Source organism: Penaeus monodon, chromosome 10 (genome assembly GCF_015228065.2).
Source record: "Penaeus monodon isolate SGIC_2016 chromosome 10, NSTDA_Pmon_1, whole genome shotgun sequence".
NCBI lineage: Eukaryota > Metazoa > Arthropoda > Malacostraca > Decapoda > Penaeidae > Penaeus > Penaeus monodon.
The window spans coordinates 3,130,563-3,138,062 of NC_051395.1; the positions used below are offsets into that span (position 1 = coordinate 3,130,563).

The following is a 7,500-nucleotide window of genomic DNA, read 5'->3' on the forward strand; positions in this document are numbered from 1 at the left end:
GACCGCACGTGCCAAAATAGCCTTCGCTTTTACAGTAATCCTGCTTTGTTGGTGCGGGATTTATTAATTTTCTCGACATCTCTCCCTCTCCCCATTTCTCCCTCTACCTCTCACCCCTCCTCTCTTCCCCCCTTTTCCTACAATATTCCTTTTACCCCCTCCGCTCCCCACTCTCTCTCTCTCTCTCTCTCTCTCTCTCTCTCTCTCTCTCTCTCTCTCTCTCTCTCCCTCTCTCTCTCTCTCTCTCCCTACAACTTCCCTCTTACTCCCCCCCCCCCCCTCTCTCTCTCTCTCCTCTCCTCTCTCTCTCTCTCTCTCTCTCGTCTCCAGATCTCTCCTCTCTCTCTCTCTCTCTCTCTCTCTCTCCCCTCTCCCTACCAACATCCCTCTACTCCCCCCCCCTCTCTCTCTCTCTCTCTCTCTCTCTCTCTCTCTCTCTCCCTCTCTCTTAATAAATCCCCTTCCCTTCCAGCCGCCTTCTCTCCCGTCTGTCTTCTCTCTTAAGTTAGCAACACCATTCTAACTGGCTTTGCAATATCCCTCCGGGGCCCCTAACAAAGGGAATTTGCAATGCTAAGGCTCCGAGGCATAACCCAAAGGACTCTTGAGAACACGGTTTCCACATTTCTCCCCCCCCTGAAAAGAGAGAAAAAGAAAAGAAAAGAAAAAAAGAGGAAGAAGCAAAAAGAAAAGAAAAAAAGAATAAATGGCGGAAAGACTTTGATCATCGACAGCTATCGTTTTCCTACAAAAAGAAAATATATTTTTCACTTAAGGGAGCCACACACGAACTATGATTTTCTTGCGGTCACGAAAAGGAGGAGAAAAGAGGAGAGAGAAAATGGATCGAGGAAAGAAGGAAAACGAGAGGGAAGGGAAATGAGAAAGAAGAGAAATAATGAAGAAGGAGAAGAGAAAGAAAAAGAAGAACAAGAAAGAAAAAAAAGCGTCGCGCCCTCCGCTATCTCCTCCCTCCCCCGTCCTTTCCCCTCCCCCCTCCCCCTGTCCCCGGCACGCGACCCCCACCCACGGAGAATTCAATAGCCATTATAAGTATTGGATCCTCCCACTTGGGCGTCGCGTAAATACCCGAAAGCCGCGTCCTCTGTGGCCTTCTGCGGGAGGGAGCTTCCGACGAATCCCCGCTACTCTAACTCGCGCCAGACAAACCTTTATTGAAATTCTGCGAACTCGAATAGGCACCGGCCGGCGCTCGATAAAATTCTTTCGCCGGTTGTTGCAATGTGTGTGTGTGTGTGTGTGTGTGTGTGTGTGTGTGTGTGTGTGTGTGTGTGTGTGTGTGTGTGTGTGTGTGTGTGTGTGCATGTGCGTGTGCGTGTGTGTGTGCGTGTGTATGTGTGTGTGCGTGTGCATGCGCTGGCTCGTGTCTCGACGTGTGATGCATACACACGCAGGAATGTAATTCCAACCATCTGGGAATGCCCGCATAAAAACAAAGGCCCGAGATAAAAATGCAAGAAAAACTGCAAGAGGAAAAAAAGTTAATCAAAAGTCTCATAAATTACTAATGCATGCAATATCTCGGGGCGGCGGCTCGCTACGTCAACAACCATGAAAATTTAAATATTAACGATCAACAAGTCACAAAAATAATAAACATGCCATGAAAGTTTCACTCTTCAAACTTCCCCGGGTATCAAAGAAATATTAATTGGCAAATACAGCTTTGGCCGCCCAGAAAGAGACATGGTTAATAATTCTTTTTCAGATGAGAGACGGAATGACCCCGCCCCCCCCCTCCATTCCCTCCCACCGCCTACCTCCCCCCCTCCCCTCCCCTCCACTTCCCTCTCCCCTCACTCCTCGCTCGCACGCCAACCCACCTCCCCGTATTTCCCCTCCTTCCCCCTCCCTCTCCCCTTCTTCCCCTCCTCCTCTCTCCCTCTCCCCTTCTTCCCCTCCTCCTCTCCTTCTCTCTCCCCTTCTTCCCCTCCTCCTCTCCTTCTCTCTCCCCTTCTTCCCCTCCTCCTCTCCTCTCTCTCCCATCCTTCCCCTCCTCTCCTTCTCTTCCCCTCTTTCCAGCAGTCTCAAGTAGGTCTAATGACTTATTCATGGCATCCTTGTGCAATGGACCTTCCGCTTTCCTGCAGTGCTGATTTAACCTTGCAATGGCGCTCCTTTGCACATTGCTACGCATTTTTCTTTTTTCTTTCTTTTTCCGAAAGCGTTGAAATTTGCAATGCTGGAAATGCGTTTTTTTTTGCTACTGATTTTCTAAAGTTTGTTTTGCTCTCTCTCCCTCCCTCCCTCCCTCCCTCCCTCCCTCCCTCCCTCTCTCTCTCTCTCTCCGCTCTCTTTGGCCGTTTCCCTTAGACGGTCCATTACCCATTTCATACCTCCACCCACCCCCAACTCACACCCCCACCTACGCCCACACCCTCACCATCCCCTACGCCCATCAGTTCCTTGATCCCTCCCCCAAAACGACAAGTTGGCCCTCTCTAAGAATACCCGAGGGGCACGTTTAATAAATTGCTCTCCTACCCGATGAATGACCCCCATCGCACGCCATTTCCGCCCCTACGAACCCTCTGTAATACGGCCCATAATCCCAGTTTCCAATTTAAAACCGTATCGCCGGACACGAAAACCCCCCTAACCCCTTTTCCCTTATCCCCCCCCCCCTTTCCCATCCCCCCTTACCATTACCCTTCCCTCCCCTCCCTCTGTTACAACAACGTGTGAACTTTTCCTGTAATTTGCTCTCGGTTTTAATGAGAATTCGCGTCATCAAGAAATCTTCCTTGGAATTGGTCTCCAGCTGTGCATTGACTCGCAAGGAATGGAAATGAGCAGGGAAAATGGATAGGCCTACACTGAGACGTTTCCCCTATGAGCTTGCATAATATATATATGTGTGTGTGTGTGTGTGTGTGTGTGTGTGTGTGTGTGTGTGTGTGTGTGTGTGTGTGTGTGTGTGTGTGTGTGTGTGTGTGTGTGTGTGTGTGTGTGTGTGTGTGTAGGCACGAGCGCGCCCGTCTGAGTTTAGCTGCGATATGTCTGCATGTGCAACACAACTGCAGAGAGAGCAAAAGCAAGGCCTTCGAAGGCGTGAAAGCATGGCGTGGCCTCCGCGCTGTCACGAAGGAATTCCTGGCGAGGCGCTGGCTCCTCGGCCCTTGAGAAGTGCTGCTTAAGTGAGGATTGTCCGAGTCCCGCAGGACCAGTAAAACCTACGGGGTGAAGAAAGAACTATCCCACCACTGCTCCTACGACTCCTTCCCCTTGCAGTTTCCAAGTCAGAGCCGCCCTTATGGCCCGTGGCACGCGCTGTTCCTGTGGCCCTCCCCCGCTCCCGAACTCTCCTCGTAAAAGGGAGCCAACGACTATGACTGTCGCCGTAGCCTAGCTTAACCCTCGATGGCCCTCCAGTCCAAATCTAATTATGAACTTCCATGCCGCATGGAAAAAAAGGAGAGGCGGGATAGGAGGAAAAAAAAAACTATGGACAGCCATTAGCAGACGGGAGAACTAGGTTTGTTTACACAGATAATTATGGAGTGCGAGGTCGAAACAGGCTGCACTGGTTGAAGGATTCGAGGCTTAACTGCACCGAAGTGACCTTCACTGCAGCCTGACCCAATGGCCATTAGTAATGTTATTGTTACTGATGCGTCTATGATAACAGACCGTATTTATGTCTAGAGTGAGTGAAAAAAGAGGGGTAGGAGGGAGGGTAGGGTAAGGCAGGGTAGGGTAGGGGGAGGGGAGGAGGGATGGAGGGAGGGCGGGAGGGAGGGAGGGAGGGAGGGAGGGAGGGAGGGAGGGAGGGAGGGAGGGAGGGGGGAGAGAGAGAGAGAGAGAGAGAGAGAGAGAGAGAGAGAGAGAGAGAGAGAGAGAGAGAGAGAGAGAGAGAGAGAGAGAGAGAGAGAGAGAGAGAGAGAGAGCGAGAGAGCGAGAGAGCGAGAGAGCGAGATAAATAGATAGATAGATAGATAGATAGATAGATAGATAGATAGAGAGAGAGGGGGGTACGCAGGAGAGCGCAGCCCAGCTATAACACCATCATCGAAGTTCCTGCTCAAAAACCGCTGAACGTGCACTCTACGAGCTCGTGAACGGCAAGTGAATTACACGAAGTTATTTTCCCCCAAGTAGGCACAAAGCCCCCCCTCCCTCCTTCCTCCCTCCCACTCCCCGCCCCCCCTCCGTGGCCTCCCCCCGCCCGCACGCGCCACTGCAATCCCCCAAGATTCTCTCTTCCTCCTTTATTTCTTCTGCAGATTTCTCGGTCTCATCCCTCCCTAAGCGCCCAGATTTCGGGCGCAGATGATGATCCTCCGCCGGGTGCGTTGCGCGTCGGGTCGGGTGCGGACAAGCTCATCCCGATCCCGAGATGAGGACGTTTTGTTCAGCATCCGTCGTCGGCCGACTTCCGACGACCGCTCGTTCGGGGATGATGGCAAGAAGATAAAATTGCTTGCAGACGTTGCTCGGGTGGGGGGGGAGGGTGTGTGTGGGCGGAGGGGCTCGAGGCTGGCACTGCAACACTTCTTTCTGACATGCCCTTGTGCCTCGAAGCCATCACCACATGCTAGTGTTTCCCAAACTGCATCAACAACACAGAAGTCTGTCCTTCTGCCCCCCCCCCTCACCTCTCTCTCTCTCTCTTTCTCTCTCTCTTTCTTTCTTTCTCTCTCTCTCCACTTACCTCTTACCCTCTCTCTCTCTCTCTCTCTCTCTCTCTCTCTCTCTCTCTCTCTCTCTCTCTCTCTCTCTCTCTCTGTCCACTTCCCCCCCTCTCTTTCTCTCCTTCTCCTCCACTCCCCTTTCCCTCTCTCTCACCCCTTCTCCTCCTCTCCCTCTCTCTCTCTCCTTCTCCTCCACTCCCCTCTCCCTCTCTCTCTCACCCCTTCTCCTCCTCTCCCTCTCTCTCTCTCACCCCTTCTCCTCCTCTCCCTCTCTCTCTCTCCTTCTCCTCCTCTCTCTTCACTCGCCACCCACCGCCGCCAACGCCCGCGAGGCGTCCCGCTGCGCACTCTCACTGCGGCTACACATGTGTCCCGCATGTAGTGTGCTGATTAGCTTATCGTTGACACATGTGTTCCTCGACTTGACTTCTTGTGTGAGCGCCATCGTGTGAAGCTGCTTAGGGGAACGAGGCCTTGACATACTGAGGATGCTCTCCCACAGGAGCCGAGCTAAGGACCACATGGACCAAACGGAGAGAAAAAAGAAGATATAATGTGCAGGCAATATATTACCTCTAACAGACCTTAGAGAGAGAGAGAGAGAGAGAGAGAGAGAGAGAAAGAAAGAGGGAGAGGGAGGGAGGGAGGGAGAGGGAGAGGGAGAGGGAGAGGGAGAGGGAGAGGGAGAGAGAGAGAGAGAGAGAGAGAGAGAGAGAGGAGAGAGAGAGAGAGAGAGAGAGAGAGAGAGAGAGAGAGAGAGAGAGAGAGAGAGAGAGAGAGAGAGACGCGAAATAGCCACAGAAAAAGAAAAGTACCCACGACCGACGCCGTTCCGCCCAGCCCCACGAACTCCGCTGTTCTCCCGACAAGCCTCAAGAGCGAGCCTGCGTCAGGAGGGGGCAAGGGAGACCCGACCTGTCTACGACTCCCCCTCCCTTCCCCTCCCTCCCCTCCCTTCCCCTCCCTCCCCTCCCTTCCTCGATGTCACCTCATCCCATCCACCCTGATGGCCCGAAGGAGCTCACGTGTCGAAGCGCGACGCCTCCGGCCGAGCATCACGTGACTCCGACAGACACTTTGTCTGCCGCACCGTCTCCGTCACGCACGTGGGAGGGGTGGGAGGAGGGATGGGGGGAGGGATGGGGGGAGGGATGGGAGGAGGGAGGGAAGGATGGTAGAGAGAGAGAAAAGAGGGGGAGGAGAGGTGGAAAAAGAGAGAGAAAAGGAGGGGAGGTGAGGTGGAATGGGAGAGATATACGGGAAGTAGAGGGGGAGAGAAGGTGGAGAGGAAGAGAGAGAGGAGAGAGAGGAGAGAGAGAGAGAGAGAGAGAGAGAGAGAGAGAGAGAGAGAGAGAGAGAAAGAGAGGAGAGAACTTCTAAGAAGAAAAAAAAAATCACATCTGATATTACAACTGGGAATGGCATTCGGCTCAATCATTGTGTCTCCCAAAGCAAATACCCACTCCCGCTCCCCATGAAAAAAGAGGAATTCCGAGACACAATAAAGTCCACAAAAAAGACATGAAAAAAAAAAACAAGTCTAGGTCGAATCGCATCGTTAACGTGTTGGAACATCAGCTCTGGCGTGGCAATGACATCATGGGTTTTTGTCCGTCGGCTGCCAGCGTTCTTGCACAGCCAGCGTGCCAGCTGCGACTGATAGTGTTGCAGGACGCTGCTGAGGGGGGAGGGAGGGGAGGAGGGGGTGGGGGAATAAGGGAGGAGGAGGAGGAGGGGGTGGGGAGGGGGAGGAGAGGGGGGGGAGGGAGGGAAAGAGGGGAAGGGATAGGGATGCACACTAGACAAAGAGGCGAGAAGTGATGAATGCGAGAGGGCGAATGCGCGAGAGGGTAAAAAAGAAAAGAAAAAAGAAGCCAGCAACAACAAATCACAAAAAAACAGAGAGAGTGAGCGAAAGATAAGGTACTGAAAGAGAGACAAAGAGAGGAGAAGGGATCACGCAGCGAGGCAAAGAGCGAACGTGAAGCACAAGGGGGGATCCGATGTCGGCTTCCCAAAGGGCGTAGGAGGAGAAGAGCACTTTTCTGTGGATTTGGTATTAAATTCATTTCGTGGGCGGCGCAAAAGGTCATCTAATCGCGCCCCTGGGTCTTCGTGACGTCTCTCTTTTCGTCCGAATCTTGAAACCATTAGCGAAAGCGAGAGAGAGAAAAAAAGGACAAGCAAGGGCCCGGGAGCTATCAAAGCAGGGGAGTATGTGTTAAAAAAAAAAAAAAAAAAAAAAAAAAAAAAAAAAAAAAAAACATCGGGGTTTCATGTGCTTGCATGGGAGCCGACATGTTTTCACTGCATGTGGTTGATTAGGCTGTATTTGCACGCGCGTCAGCGGAAAAAAATATATGCAAATGTCGCGTGTATTCACAGCAAGACAAGGCAGCATTGGAGACGTAGGCCTATCCACCTGCGGGCGGCCGTGGCAGCGGAACAGGTGTGGCCGCCTTCGACGCTCCCTCCGCTGCGCCCTTCCCACCCCTTTTATTTATGGCACTAGGCCTACGGGGCGCCCACAAAGCCTCAACCCCCAACCCCCACGCCCTCACGACACGCTAACATATGGGGCTCTTGTATAGCCGCCCTTATGAGCGCCCACCGTAATTAAATGCGACGTGGTAATGCCTCCTGTGTCTCTATACGGGCGTCCGCCATCCACCCCCTATCCTTTCGCTCCCGCCCCCCCTACCGCGCTTCCCACCTGGGCTGGGGGGGGGGGGGGACGGGAGTTACCACAGGGTTATTGAGTGGGAGTAACAACAGACCCGCCCCACTCCCCTTGTGCAATTCCTCCGCCTTTCCGCCCTCTTCCGGCTTTTTAATCCATCGCCTGACA

General features: G+C 53.0%; 1 protein-coding gene across 1 annotated transcript in view; it reads right to left on the minus strand.

Annotated features, from left to right (window-relative positions):
* Window positions 1-7,500, minus strand: part of LOC119578205 (semaphorin-1A-like) — a 37,026-nt gene that overhangs the window by 24,494 nt on the left and 5,032 nt on the right. The gene's annotated exons all lie outside the window — the stretch shown is intronic.